Source organism: Colobus angolensis, unplaced genomic scaffold, assembly GCF_000951035.1.
Source record: "Colobus angolensis palliatus isolate OR3802 unplaced genomic scaffold, Cang.pa_1.0 Scaffold206, whole genome shotgun sequence".
Classification (NCBI taxonomy): Eukaryota; Metazoa; Chordata; class Mammalia; order Primates; family Cercopithecidae; genus Colobus; species Colobus angolensis.
In genome coordinates this window covers 4,742,204-4,756,794 of record NW_012115222.1, presented here as the reverse complement: position 1 = coordinate 4,756,794, position 14,591 = coordinate 4,742,204, and the positions used below count along the sequence as shown (strand labels likewise).

Sequence of the window (14,591 nt, the reverse complement as noted above, 5' to 3'; positions counted from 1 at the left end):
AAGTTTATAAAAAATCCTTTTTTATAAACTATTTGCAATGTTTTTAAAATGACCTATCCCTTAGAAATACTACATGCGTTGCTTCATTTCACTTGGTAATATGTTCCAGGGAATAAAATAAAAGTTTTAACATAGGTTTTGTGGTTGAAAAACCAGGGATCAACTTGTTTTGCAAGACTGAGTCTAGAAGCTGTCTGGGAATGATTTTTGGGTCCCAGCTCAAGGTCCACCACTGGGTGGTGAGTGTTGGAACTGCCAAAGAAACAGTGATGCTTGGTATCTGGGATGAGAAATAATTGGAACATACCTGGCATGATACCTCTAAGAAATCTATTTTGGTTTTTGGAATATAAATATATTAATTTCTTCTAAAACTTTCCTAGGAGATATGATGCAGATGTTATGGAGGGTGGGTGGGCACTAAGTGAGTTCTGTGGTTCTCATGGAGTTCAGATGCTATTCATTGGCATATCCCAGATTCAGAGCTTGAAGTGGAACTGAGCTATTGAGCTCAACTACTCATCAGGAATTCTGTTGGACTGGCAGGAGATAAACCTGGATGATTACCAGAAGCAGCTGTGGGCCAGATGGGACTGGCAATGCTTGCTGCAGCCTAATTCCCAGGACCTTCTATGCTCAAGAAGAAAGGCATATGCTTTGTCTCCCTGCTGCCTCCACCCAAGACCAAGCTAATTCCACCCTTCGTTCCCTTCTCTGTTCTCTCTTCTCCTCTCACTCAAACTTCATTCAGCATCAGTGCCAACTTAAGAGTTCCTTTGCAGCTTTCTCTGGCAACTCCGTCCTGCACTCTCAAATCTATTTCACCTGTTAGAGTTTTTTTTTCAAAACAGCATAAAAAAGTGAGTATTTAATCATACCAGCTCATAATAGAGCAAATTGATGAATAGATTAATAATTCATGCTCCAGCATTAACTGGCAACAGAGAAAGTTGATCACAGGAAGGCAGAAGAACCTCATTTTCTAAGAGTTAGAAACTCTTAGAAACTTAGAAAAGGTGCTCCATAATCATTTGGCATCTACCTGATGTTGTATCTATGTTTAGAAATCTTCTAGATTCCTTGTTTAAGGTCTCTGTCAACTGTGGCCACAATGTAACACAGTCGTTTGGGGTTACTCTCTGTACTAAACTGTCATCTGCATAGGTTCCTTTGTGTGTGTGTGCAAGGTAATCTGGAATCCTTGATGATCCTTAGAGCCACCCAAGACTTCTGCCCCATTTCCCGATTTTAGCCATTACACAGTCATTTATACAAGGGATACACTTGGTATAGACAATTCATCATTAACTGTGCTAAATCTAGTTTGGCATTAATGGAAGAGTTGATAAACTTGGTATCAATTAGGATGTGCTAAGGTGGGCCCAGCTGTGTATTATATTGTAAGAATAAGCAAGAAGAGGGTTGGGAACTTCTCTTTTCTTCAGCATGCTGGTATCTTTCTTTCCTTTCTTTTTAGGTTTTAATCTATCCTTTTTTTAAGCCTCTGATCTCTGAGACTAAGCATTCACTTTATGGTTGCATAATTCCTTGCTTTTTGTTGCTTCTCTATGTTCATGCCATACTCTTACTTCTTCCAGAATGCTTACCTGTTAGATTATTTAGAAAAATGTTTGGAATAACTTTTCCCTTTGGGTTAATAGTTGCTCTACATCAATGGTTCAACTCAGTGGGTGTGTGTTAGACTCATAGGGGCAGCTTGCAAAAATGCCTATTTCCAGCCTATGGTCCAAATCAATCAAATCGTAGTCTCTGAAGGTGAGACTCACCCACTTGCATATTAAAAAAAAAAAATAACTGCCTAGGCACTTTGGGAGGCCGAGGTGAGTGGATCATGAGGTCAGGAGATCAAGACCATCCTGGCTAACACGGTGAAACCCCATCTCTACTAAAAGTACAAAAAGTTAGCCGGGCGTGGTGGCGGGCGCCTGTAGTCCCAGCTACTCGGGAGGCTGAGGCAGGAGAATGGCATGAACCCGGGAGGCGGAGCTTGCAGTGAGCCGAAATCGTGCCACTGCACTCCAGCCTGGGCGATAGAGTGAGACTCCATCTCAAAACAAAGAAACAAACAAAAAACTCCCCAGGTGATTTCAGTGTTTAGCTAATTTGTGTACTACTATGTATACACTGTAAGTCCGAAGGGGGAAGGGATGGGAGTTAAACTCTTTTTTGTATGCCTCATGGTCCTTAGCACAGGCTTGGTCACAGGGTGGTGATTCACAAGCCTTAGTGCTTGGTTCATTGCTGGGAGAGCTCAGTGCTCACAGGTGTGATGAATCAGGTACTTGGTTGCCACGCTTCTTTAGCAGTCCAGAGAGGCAATGACCAAGGTGTTAAGATGTAGGCTCTGGATTGAAATCTGGGTTAAAATCCTGGGTACCACTAAGTAGCTATATGACCTTGGGCAACTGAATTGAACTCTTTCTGCTTTAGCTTAACCATCTGTAAAGTGGGGAAAATTATACTGTTTATCTCATAAAATTCTTTTGTGGATGAATTTTTTAAAATTGAGGTAAAAAACATAAAATCTCAATTGACAAATTTTCAATTGTATATGGTACAATACGTTTAACTGTATGGATATTGTTGTACAGCAGATCTCTAGAATGTTTTTCATTTTTGCATACTGAAGCTCATACTCATAGTATGGCAATTTCCCATTTGCTCTTCCCCTCAGCCTCTGGCAATCACTATTCTAATTTTTGCTTCTGTGAGTTTCACTGTTTTAAATACCTCATGTAAGTAGAATCATTTGTATTTGTCCTTCTATGACTGGCTTATTTCACTTACCATAACATCCTCAAGGTTTATCCATACTGTACCATATGACAGTATTTTCTTCTTTCTAAAAGGCTAAATACTATTCCATTATATATTTATACCATCTTTTCTTTATCCACTCATCAATTGTCAGTGGACAATTAGATTGTTTCCATCTCTTGCTTACTGTGAATAATGCCACAATGAACATGGGAGCTCAAGTATCTCTTGCTGCGTGCAAAATTTTCTCTTTGTCTTTGACTTTTGACAGTTTGATTATAATGTGTCTCATTGTGACCTTTGGGTTCATCCATGATGGACTCCGTTGGGCTTTGTGAATCTCTATGTCCATTTTCTTTCTCACATTTGGGAAGTTTTGGGCCATTATTTCTTCTACTTCTTTTTTTCTCTGTTTTTCTTGTGAGACCCCATTATGTATATATATTGGTGTGCTTGCTAGTGTGCCATAGTCCTTGGCTTTCTTCTCTCTTCATTTTTCTTTTTGTTCCTCTGTTAGGATAATTTTAAATGACATGTCTTTGAGTTCACTGATTCTTCTGCTTCAAATCACTCTAGTGAATTTTTAAAGTCAGTTATTTTATTCTTCAGCTCCAAATTGTTACATCTGAAACTTTGTAGTATTTTCTATCTCTTTGCTGTTTTGCTGAGCTCATGGGGCATCCTTATGAAGATCATTTTGAATTCTTTGATAATTCATACACCTGTGTTTCATTAAAATTGGTTTCTAGAGATTTATTTTATTCCTTTGGTTAGGCCATGTTTTCCTGTGTCTTTAGATGCCTTGTTACTTTGTGTTTGGATGCACACATTTGAAAAACAGCTAACTCCCCTAGTATTTACTGGCTTCATACGGGGACCTTCACAAATCAGACTGGCTAGTGATTCTGGTGACCTCTCAAAGATTTTTTGGTGATACGTCTTCTCTGGACTTGTGCATGTAAATTCTTAATTACCAGTTTTCTTTTTTCTGAAGGTCATTATCTCTTCCTCCCTCTGGTGTTCATCTGGAGTACTGCAGGTTCTCTGAAGCTGCCATTGGTCACCCAGGTTTTATTCTCAGTGGCACCCTGCCAGGGTCCCAATAGCATTCGGAGTCAGGTTAGGCAGAAATTCATTTCTCAGGCAGATGCTGTAGAAGCTGGAGCATTGGACACATGTTCCACTCCCTCCTTTCCCCCTGAGGGAGAAACTACCAAGTTGCATCAGCCTCTGTCTTCTGCACCATAGGTCCTTGGAGTAGCAGTAAGCTACTCAGCTGTTTTTTGTTCTTAGTGATTCCCAAACGTCGAAAATATCCTGCATCCCACAAGTACCCAAAATGGATGGAACAGAAGCCAGGCCCGCAGGCAGCCCTCTGAAAAGCTGGAAATGTCGGATAGAGACGGTAACTCTTTTCCTCCCCAGCAGGAAGTCAGGAGTTAGGAGTTTTCTCCCACTTGTGCTGTGCTGAACTGGGGGTAGGAGAGAATGGCGAGTGAGTTTGTTATAATTCTTACCATCACCTTTGTGCTTAGTGGCTCCCAACTTGGTGCTGTTTCTTGTCCATGCTCATATTCATGAAAGACAGAAACCCGTCCCTTGGGTAGCCCCACAAAATGTCTGAATATTAGGCCTATGTTCCAGTCTTCTCTTTCCTTCCCCAGGAAGATGCTTGGAGTTGAGAATTACCTCATGATCACTCTGGGCTATGCTGGGGATATGGGCTCTGTTGAGTGATTGCCACAAATTTTCCTGTTGGTCAGTGTGACTGATTTCATGCTTCCCCAGAGTGCAGGAGCCTCTGATCTCGTTTCTGGATTTCTCACAAAGGGATCTGGTCCATGTGTTGTTGTTGAATCATTGTCTGTAGGGGAGAAGAATGGTTTGGAGCTTCCTATTGTGCCATATTGCTGATGTCATCCCCCAAGGAAGAGTGTTAATGCATAAATGACTTAGAACAGTTCCTAGGATTTAATAAGCACCCAACAAATCTTAGCCACTTTTATTCTTCTGCCTTAAGAAGGCTGAATTTTTTCTTATATGCTCTATTACTTATGTTACTTTGAAAATTGATAAAATAATGTAATGAGAATTATAGTGTTAATAAAAAAGTACTGGTATGTTGACTACAACTTCAAAAGAGAAAACAGAAGAACTAAAATGAAACCATATTTGTTTCTTTTGAATCATGAACACACTAGTCAGTATAATTACTGGCTCTTTTAAGATTGACATGAGAAGTATTGATGGGCAGTAAGTAAACATCAATGCTGCTTTATGACAGTTTCTGAACAGCAGAAATTTTTGTGGTCTATAAGTACTGTGATCCAGAAGGAATTAGACTAACAAAACTCATAAGACCAATAAATAATACCATCAAACCAGAACCTCTTGGCAAACTATAACAGTGTCAGTTCTTTTATTTTTTGAGATGGAGTCTCACTCTGTCACCCAGACTGGAGTGCAGTGGCACAGTCTCAGCTCACTGCAACCTCCACCTCACGGGTTCAAGCAATTTTTGTGCCTCAGCCTCCTGAGTAGCTGGGACTATAGGTGCATGCCACCACGCCTGACTAGTTTTTTGTTTTTGTTTTTAGTAGAGATGGAGTTTCACCATGTTGGCCAGATTGGTCTCGAACTCCTGACCTCAGGTGATCCACCTACCTCGGCCTCCCAAAGTGCTGAGATTACAGGCATGAGTCACTGTGCCCAGCCTAGAGTCAGTTCTTATTGAAGTTACTTAAAATGCCACTGGACTTCTATGGTAAGACAGGCACTACCTTGTTTCAAATCTTTGTTTAAAAAGGGTTTGTAGATGGCAATAGTGGCCGTATATATTCATATTCCTCTATAGATATAATATATGTCATTATAGCAGTTTCTAAAGCATCGCTATGGTTAAGACACTATATCTGAACTGAAGTACTTTTGAGAGTAATAGGGCGCCAGGATAACAGGTCTAGAGCACCCCAGAACTTACAGTCACCCTATGATCACCAAGAAACATCAAATCCTTTCATGGTAGAAGGAAGATGTCAAAGCCTATGAGATTGCCCCTCTCTTGGCTCTCATCTGAAGGCTTCTCCATTTTGGCCCTGTTTTCCTATGTGTCTGGACATTTATGCACGTCTGGCAGTGGCTGGTTGCCATAGATAAGTACAGTTCTTGATTTTGGGCATGGGTTAAAAAACGATTGTAGCAGCTCTGTGGAGTTGAAAATTAAATATACTTTTCTCTGAAGGGAAGTAAATATTACATGAAGGATGTCCTTTCCTTCAATTGTAATGAAGAATGTATTAGATATATTTATGTCTATATTTCTATTTATATATGTATCTGATCATCTGTTTTTTCTCTTGGCCTGATATGCTTTGGCTCTGTCCCCACCCAAATCTCAACTTGAATTGTATCTCCCAGAACTCTCACCTTTTGTGGGAGGGACCCAGAGGGAGGTAATTGAATCATGGGGGTGGGTCTTTCCTGTGCTGTTCTCTTGATAGTGAATAAGTCTAATGAGATCTGATGGGTTTATCAGGGGTTTCCACTTGCTTCTTCCTCATTCTTCTCTTGCTGCCACCACGTAAGAGGTGCCTTTCGCCTCCCACCATGGTTCTGAGGCCTCCCCAGCCATGCGGAATCAGAAGTCCAATTAAACCTCTTTTTGTTTCCAGTTTCGGGTGTCTTTATCAGCAGTGTGAAAACGAATTAATACATGGTCCAAACATGTTAGAATTTCTTCCTGAGCCCTGCACTCTCTCACTAATTAGAAATAACTATTCTTTGGTGATAATCTAAAGAGAAATCAAAAGTGAGCAACACAGTCGGGGGAAGACCACGTTAGAGGCTTTTTTCCCCCAAATTTTTCTGTGATGTGACATTAATAGCACTTAATCACTTAAAAAATTGTTCCAAAATCTCCCTGGAGCCTCTTAGGATGCTTTTATTTAAAACTAGTAGCTTCTGGAACATTTTCCATGGTTCAGCTCCCATGGGTTCCTATGTGTAGTGCAGAGCTTGAGAAATATGTCAATACTTCCCTTAAGTCAGAAATTAGTTTAGCTTCTTGAGGTCACAGACCAGATGTACTGTTGCAGTTTTATGAGATTGTACTTCTCTGCATGGTTTATGCTCCTGTTTTTAATTTTTGGAAAAAAGAGTCTCTGGTTGCTGCTGTTCCACACCCAACATGCCGAGTCCTGCTTTTCCTTCTTCACTGTTTAAAACAGGGTGATGTTTTTCTGCGTTACACAAGTGACCTTGAAATGGAGACACTGATCTCAGGGGTTTAGGTTCTATGTATTTTCTCCTGTTAAAACCAAGAAATCTAGTCATGGAATGCATTGGCTTACTGAAAGTTCCCTGGGGCTTTTGACTATGCTGCTTTGAATTTCCTGCATTCTTTGTTTTTAAACTGTGTGTGTGTGTGTGTGTGTGCGCGCGCGCGCGTGGATGTGCATGTGCATGTTTTGTGCACCTTGAATATAGCATCAAGGCAAAATTTCTGGAGAGAACAATGCAAAGAACATACTTCTCTAGAAAAAGGAAGTCTAGGTAAAATGGTCTTTCTGGGTTTCCAAATGCATTGTGTTTTATATCTTTTGTTTGTTGAAAATTTTTGCTTCCTAATAGATTACCTCTAAAATCTTTTTATATAAAACTAGCTGCAGCAAGGGCATTAAAAAATCTCACATCTGTATGGAGTTGTTTTGGGAGAAGTCAATTGAAAAGCAGAATAATAATTAAATAACCTTTGAATAACTCTTACATTCTAGGTTAATCTGAATCTGCTTTCCCCTGTGTCCAGCAGTTTGAATGTTTTGAGTCAAGTAAAGGCAGTGTGAAAGAGTGATTAGCATGGGTGAACTTTCAGACATGCAAAGCTCTTTCAGGTCCAGATAAGCAGTATGACAAAGTGGTGAAGAGTCCTGGCCACAGCTGGACATTTCCAAGTTTGAATTCCTAGACCTGCTCTTACTGGGGCTACCTTGGACATGTTACATAGATTTCCTGGGTCACAGTTCTCTAATCTGTACAGATAATGATACCTAATTCACATAGTTGTTGTGACGGTTAAATGAAATAAAAGCATAAAGCCAATTAACTGACACATTAAAGTATTCAATAAGCAAAAGACATGTTTTCTCATTTATGACACCAGTGAGTACAGGGGTACAGTCTGACCTTGCAGAACTACTCAGCTCATTTTCATTCTGCTGCTTTTACTTTCCCAGTATTAGGAAAAGCAAACCTTCACACCATGATTCAAATGAAATCTCTTGAAAGTGTGAGGATCATTGAAATCACTAACCTATGTTGCTCTTTTCCAATACTTGCTCATAATGCTTATACCCTTCAAATAATGGGGATATCGTTATAGGGCCTTTGTTAAATAAAGTACTTTCTTCCAAAAAAACCCCCACTAAAACTGCAGACAAATAGAATTGCATAAATCAACATAATACCTATTTTTATTACCAGAGGAGCTTGCACATTTCTTTTCAGTATCTTTAAAACTCGTATTACATGTTTTACAACATTGATTTATTAAAAGTAATATTTAATATAATTTTGTTCAACTCTGTAATGATAATGGCTAGCATAGGATGCTATGTGTTGGGCATTGTACTACGTGCTTCATGAGACCTGGGGTCTCACAACTATATTCCTTGTTATATCACCCAGTTAATGAGTAATAAAATGGAATCTAAAAGGGGTCTAGCAAAACTCCCAGCAAAAGGCAGAACTAGCGTCTGGAAACTTGACCTTGAAATGTTCATGGTGCTGATAAGGCCTCTTTACCAGTCTGCCTAGATAATAAGATTGAGGATGACCACCTACCTGGGCTTTCAATCTGGTAGTGTAGAATTTTAGTTGTTGTGGCTATGCAGAGAGTGCCTATGTGACCAGTCCCCTATAAAAACCTTGAGATCAGAGTCCTATAATGGCTTTACTGGCAGAAACATTATACATATGTTGTGGTATTTCACTGTTGGAGGGGCAGTGAGCTCTCTGTGGCCCTTTCTGGGAGAACATAGGAAACCTGCATGTGAATGCAACCAGACTCTGTCTGCTGTATTCTATGCCTTGTTGATTTGTCTGTGTAGCATTACTGTGTTGTAAAAAATCTTTGCCATGAGTGCACATCTATACTAAGATTCATCAGTTCTTCTAGGGAGGTGCCAAATGTGTGGGTGGTGGTAGAATTGCTGAAACAAGTGGTAGTCAAAGTCTGACACAGGTGTGGATGTGACTCTTGAGAGGACAAATTATCCATCAGTTAGGAACTTTATTTACATCATTTTCCTAAAAATTGCAAATGGTATTAGTTAGTAGAGCTGAAGAGTCAGTCCTTTTAGGAGCCTCAGCTCCAACACCTCATCTTGGGTCAGTGTATGGAGTATAATATGCACTTTGTAAACTATATGCATACAGACATACAATGGTTAAAAATAGGCCACTATGTCCAATGTCTGTCTTCTTTTTGTGTGTATCCTGTGTCTTTATTGTTTTGCAGCTGAATGCCAAACATAGAAGATAATTACAAATATTCAGCTGTGTGAAAGTGAAGATAGGCTTAAGTACAAATAGGAGACATGAATTTTTAAAATAAATGCTTAAATATGACTTGTGTTCTACAAACATCTGGAAGCTAGGTCTGCATAGCTGAGCTGTCTCATCTGTGGGCCCACGATGATGATCATGATCCTTCCTCCCACACAGTAATCAATGCATGGGATCAGAATGCCAATGGCTAAAGATGATCACAATGAACCCCCTTTCTGGAGCTTTTCCTATTCCTCTCCAGACAATTGTTTATCTTCTTAAATGAGATTTTAGATGGTTTTATTTTTTTCTTTGAATTTCCCCCTTGCTTTTAAGCCATATGCAATGTGTCTGTATTATTCTTACAATAAAGAAACCTGACATTTATAATCAGTATTGTAACATTTTGAATATACCAGTGATACGGTTTGGCTCTGTGTCCTCCCCCAAATCTCACCTTGAATCGTAATCCCCACATGTCAAGAGCGAGACCTGGGGAGAGGTGAATGGGTCATGGGGGCATATTTCCTTCTTGCTGTTCTCATGATAAAGAGTGAGTTCGCATGAGATGGTTTTATCAGTATTTGACAGTTCCTCCTTCACGTGTTTTCTCTTGTCTGCTATGCCATGTAAGATATTCCTCCTTCCGCTTCTGCCTTGATTATAAGTTTCCTGAGGCCTCCCCAGCCATGTGGAACTGTGAGTCAATAAAACCTCCTTTGTTTATAAATTACACAGTCTCTCAGGTAGTATCTTTATAGCATTGTGGAAATGGACTAATACAGTAAATTGGTACCACAGAGACTGGGGTACTGCTATAAAGATAACCTGAAAATGTGGAAGCAACTTTGGAACTGGGTAACAGGCAGAGGTTGGAACAGTCTAGAGGGTTCAGAAGAAGACAGGAAGATATGGCAAAGTTTGGAACTTCCCAGAGACTTGTTAATGGTTTTGACCAAAATGCTGATAGTGATATGGACAATGAAGTCCAGGTTGAGGTGGGTCTCAGATGAAGATAAGAAACTTCTTGGGAACTGGAGCACAGGTCACTCTTGCTATGTTTTAGCAAAGAGACTGGTGACATTTTGCCCCTGCTCTAGAAATCTATGAAACTTTGAACTTCAGAGAGAGATGATCTGGAATTGAAACTTATGTTTAAAAGGGAAGCAGAACATAAACGTTTGGAAAATTTGCAGTCTGACTATGCAGTAGAAAAGAAAACCTCATTTTCTCGGGAGAAATCCAAACCAGCTACAGAAATTTGCATAAATAATGAGGAGCTGAATGTTAATCACCAAAACAATGGGGGAAATGTTTCCAGGTCACGTCAGAGACCTTCATAGCAGCCCCTCTCATCACAGACTTGGAGGTCAAGGAGGAAAAAATGGTTTCATGGGCCAGGGTCTTGGGCGCATGTGCTGTATGCAGCCTTGGGACTTGGTGCCCTGCATCCCAGCCACTCCAGCTTTAACCATGACTAAAAGTAGCCAGTGTACAGCTCGGGCTATTGCTTCAGAGGGTGAAAACCCCAAGACTTGGTGGCTTCCATGTGGTGTTTGGCCTGTGGATGCAGAGTTTAAGAATTGAGTTTTGGGAGCCTCCACCTAGATTTCGGAGGATGTATGGAAATGCCTGTATGTCCAAGCAGAAGTCTGCTACAGGGGCAGAGTCCTCATGGAGAACCTCTGCTAGTGCAGTGCAGAAGGGAAATGTGGGGTTGAAGCCCCCACACAGAATCCTTGCTGGGGCACTGCCTAGAAGAGCTGTGAGAGGAGGGCCACCATCCTCCAGACCCCAGAATAGCAGATCCACTGACAGCTTGCACTGTGTGCCTAGAAAAGCCACAGTTACTTAATGCCAACTCATGAAAGCAGCTGCAGGGGCTGAACCCTGCAAAGTCACACAGGCAGAGCTGCTCAAAGCCATGGGAGCCTACCCTTTGCATCAGTATGCCCTAGATGTGAGACATGGTGTCAAAGGAGATTATTTTGGAGCTTTAAGATTTAATGACTGCCCTGCTGGATTTTGGACTTGGATGGCCCCTTTGTTTTGGCCAATCTCTCCCGTTTGGAATGGGAGCATTTATTCAATGCCTGTACCTCCATTGCGTCTTGGAAGTAACTGACTTGATTTTGATTTTACAAGCTCCTAGGTGGAAGGGACTTGCCTTGTCTTAGATGAGACATTGGACTTGAACTTTTGGATTAATGCTGGAATGAGTTAAAACTTTGGGAGACTGTTGGGAAGGTATGACTGTGTTTTGAAATGTGAGGACATGAGATTTGGGAGGGGCCATGGGTGGAATGCTATGGTTTTGCTCTGTGTCCACACCCAAACCTCATCTTGAATTGCAATCCGCACGTGTCAAGGGAGGGACTTGGTGGAGGTTGTTGGATCATGCGGGTGGTTTCCCCTATGCTGTTCTCATGACAGGGAGTGAGTTCTCATGAGATTTGATGGTTTTATAAAGCACTGTTCCCCCTTCACTTTCTCTTCTCTCCCCTGCTGCCTTGTGAAGAAGGTGTCTGCTTTACCTTCTGCCATGATTATAAGTTTCCTGAGACCTCCCCAGTTATGCAGAACTGTGAGTCAATTAAAACTCTTTTCTTTATAAATTACCTAGTCTTGGGTAGTATCTTTATAGCAATGTGAAAACAAACTAATACAACCAGAAATCACAACTAATTTGTACACATCCACAAGATTGTGAGGGGGTAAACAATAGCAAATAGGATCTCTGAGTTATAAAATTGTGAAAAAACTGTTCTCACTTGCTAGTTTTTTGTTTTTCTCAATTTCTCGGAGCGAACATTACTTTCATAATGAGGTAATGTATTAACGTTTATTATTTATTTTGAAATTTTGAAATATGCTGGGATCTTGGGAAGGTCAAACCCATTCATCACAATATTTCTTTTTGGGAAGAAGTTTACAAGACCCTATGTTCAAGAACATTTAGGTGTTAGAGTCATGAAAAAGGTTGGGGTGAACCCCTGAGTCCAACTGAGGAGGTGGCAAAGAATGTCCACACTACAACATGTGGATATCCAAGTGCTCTTTGTAGTGTAAGGTAGTAGGATTAATTTTATTGATGAGGTATTCAAAATCACACTATTTGATAAACACACAAGCACTTCTAGTCATCAATAAACTACTTTTATTTTGTAGAATTTTATGGTAGAAGCAACTTTAAGAAATACTTGTTTTAGTAAATATTTCTTCCCAAGATGAGGAGGCTTAATCCTAAATAAGTAAAGTGATTTTTTCCTGAGTAGTAATGAAGGAGTGGAAAAATCAGGGTAGAAGTCCATTTGCCTAGGTTCTGGGTCAGTACTCCATGGCTGTGTTTAATTTTCCTTAAAGTGACATTTTCCATTAATTAAATGTCAGGTTTTGGCTTAGCTATCTTTTCTAGGCATTACAAACCCAGCACAGTAAAGTAAATCTGTTTGCTTCTAGTTGCTCAAATAAATTAGATTAAACATTCTGGATTAACTTTACTCTTTTTGTAAGAGACTACCCAAGAGACATTGTAAGAAACATTTCAAGTGTGAAAATGCTAAAGCTGGACATCTAGAGAAAGTAGGAATGGAAAGTGAATCTGAGAAATAGTTAATAGATTTTAGAGAAGTAGATCAAATAATCAATTGGGCAACTGTTTTATGAGTTGTTGGAGTCAAACTTAGTGAGCATATTTCCTGTGAACCCCCAGTTATTTCCAATAGCTCTAGGACTGGCTTTACAGGTACTCCATTTCCAAGACTACTTTTTTCTTTTCTTTTCCTTTCTGTTTTTGCACAGTGAGAGCTGCCAGTGCCAAAGCAATTGACAATGTTTCATGGAAAAAATAAAAGCTCTCTGTAGTGGATATTAATGGTAAATTATTTTTAATGATTTTTCAAATTACGATTGAATCAGAAAAATTATTTGACTAGTCCTGTTGAGTAAATATTAACAGAGTTACACTACGTCTGTCTCCACCACACTTTCTGAACCTTGACAGTCAATTTCAAATGCATTTTCTATTTTGTCCTTATTCTGGGTGTAGGAAACTTACATGGCAGGGTCCCTGGAACTGGACTCTCTCTTTCATTTCACCTCTCTCCACACCGATTTGTTAGCTATTTAAGTATTTAATAGGATATAGATTTTTTCATTTCTACCTGCCAAAGAGAAACTTGAGTGGCTAAAAAAATCCAAAAAACCCAGAAATAAATTAAACGTAGCTTTTGAGAGCTCATAAGTAAAATTACAATTTCAATATAAAAGGAAAAAGGGAAGGCCTTGAATGAAGTGACTATGTTTTCCTCATATATGTAAGCTAAATCACATATACATCTTTGATACCTAGAATAAAATTATTTCCTTGTAAGTTCACAAAAAAGCAATTTATAAAATAATTTTAGGTTTATGTTAGAGGACATCTGACCAAAAATAATACTGCCATGAGGCCTGAAATTAACTTGGTTTTCATTGTGAATATCAAGTCTTTGTAGACACCATCTTGTGTGTTGTATGCCTGACCTTCCACAGGCTGGAGAGGTCCATTTTTTTGTCCTACTTAGGAATTAGTTCAATTCCTGTGCATCAGTTCAACTCCTACTTTTGTGAAGATAGGTTTGGAAGCTAAGCAACTACCTGTTCTTCCGATGTGCAAGATTCAGCTTAATGATGGCTGGTGGGATGTCATGAGACTACTTTTGTTCATCTGTTTTGCATTTAAAAGAAACATATTCAAATTTATACTTTCAGTTGAATCATGGAATCACGAATGTTAGTGCTAGAAAGAAATATATTGAGGTCCAATCTTCACTGCTATCCAGTCAACCTCATTCATACCTAAAAGAATCGACAATGGTGACATCCAATGATGACTTTTTGTTTCTAATTTGGGATACCTCTTTTATTCATAGAAGCATTAGAAAGTAAAAAAACATGTCAAATTTCTCAGGACTTAAACAATTTTGAAAAATAACCCAAACTTTTCCTCTTCCATGTGTAACTAATATAAATTACCTCTTAGAAATGGAATGGCCATATTTTGAAGCATCATTTTCTCGTATTAAATCCATCCATTTCCAGATGAAGACGGTATTGTCTTGTAGAAAATAGCCAAGATTTCTCTCCTAGGCTGGTGAGACAAGATTTTCCAAGTATCCTTTTAAATATATTCCAACACTATGTTGAATAGGAGTGGTGAGAGAGGGCATCCCTGTCTTGTGCCAGTTTTCAAAGGGAATTTTTCCAGTTTTTGCCCATTCAGTATGATA

General features: G+C 39.6%; 1 pseudogene; it reads right to left on the bottom strand.

The window, feature by feature from the left end:
- Positions 1-999: 999 nt before the first annotated feature.
- On the bottom strand, positions 1,000-1,576 carry LOC105511917 (annotated as a pseudogene).
- Positions 1,577-14,591: the final 13,015 nt, after the last annotated feature.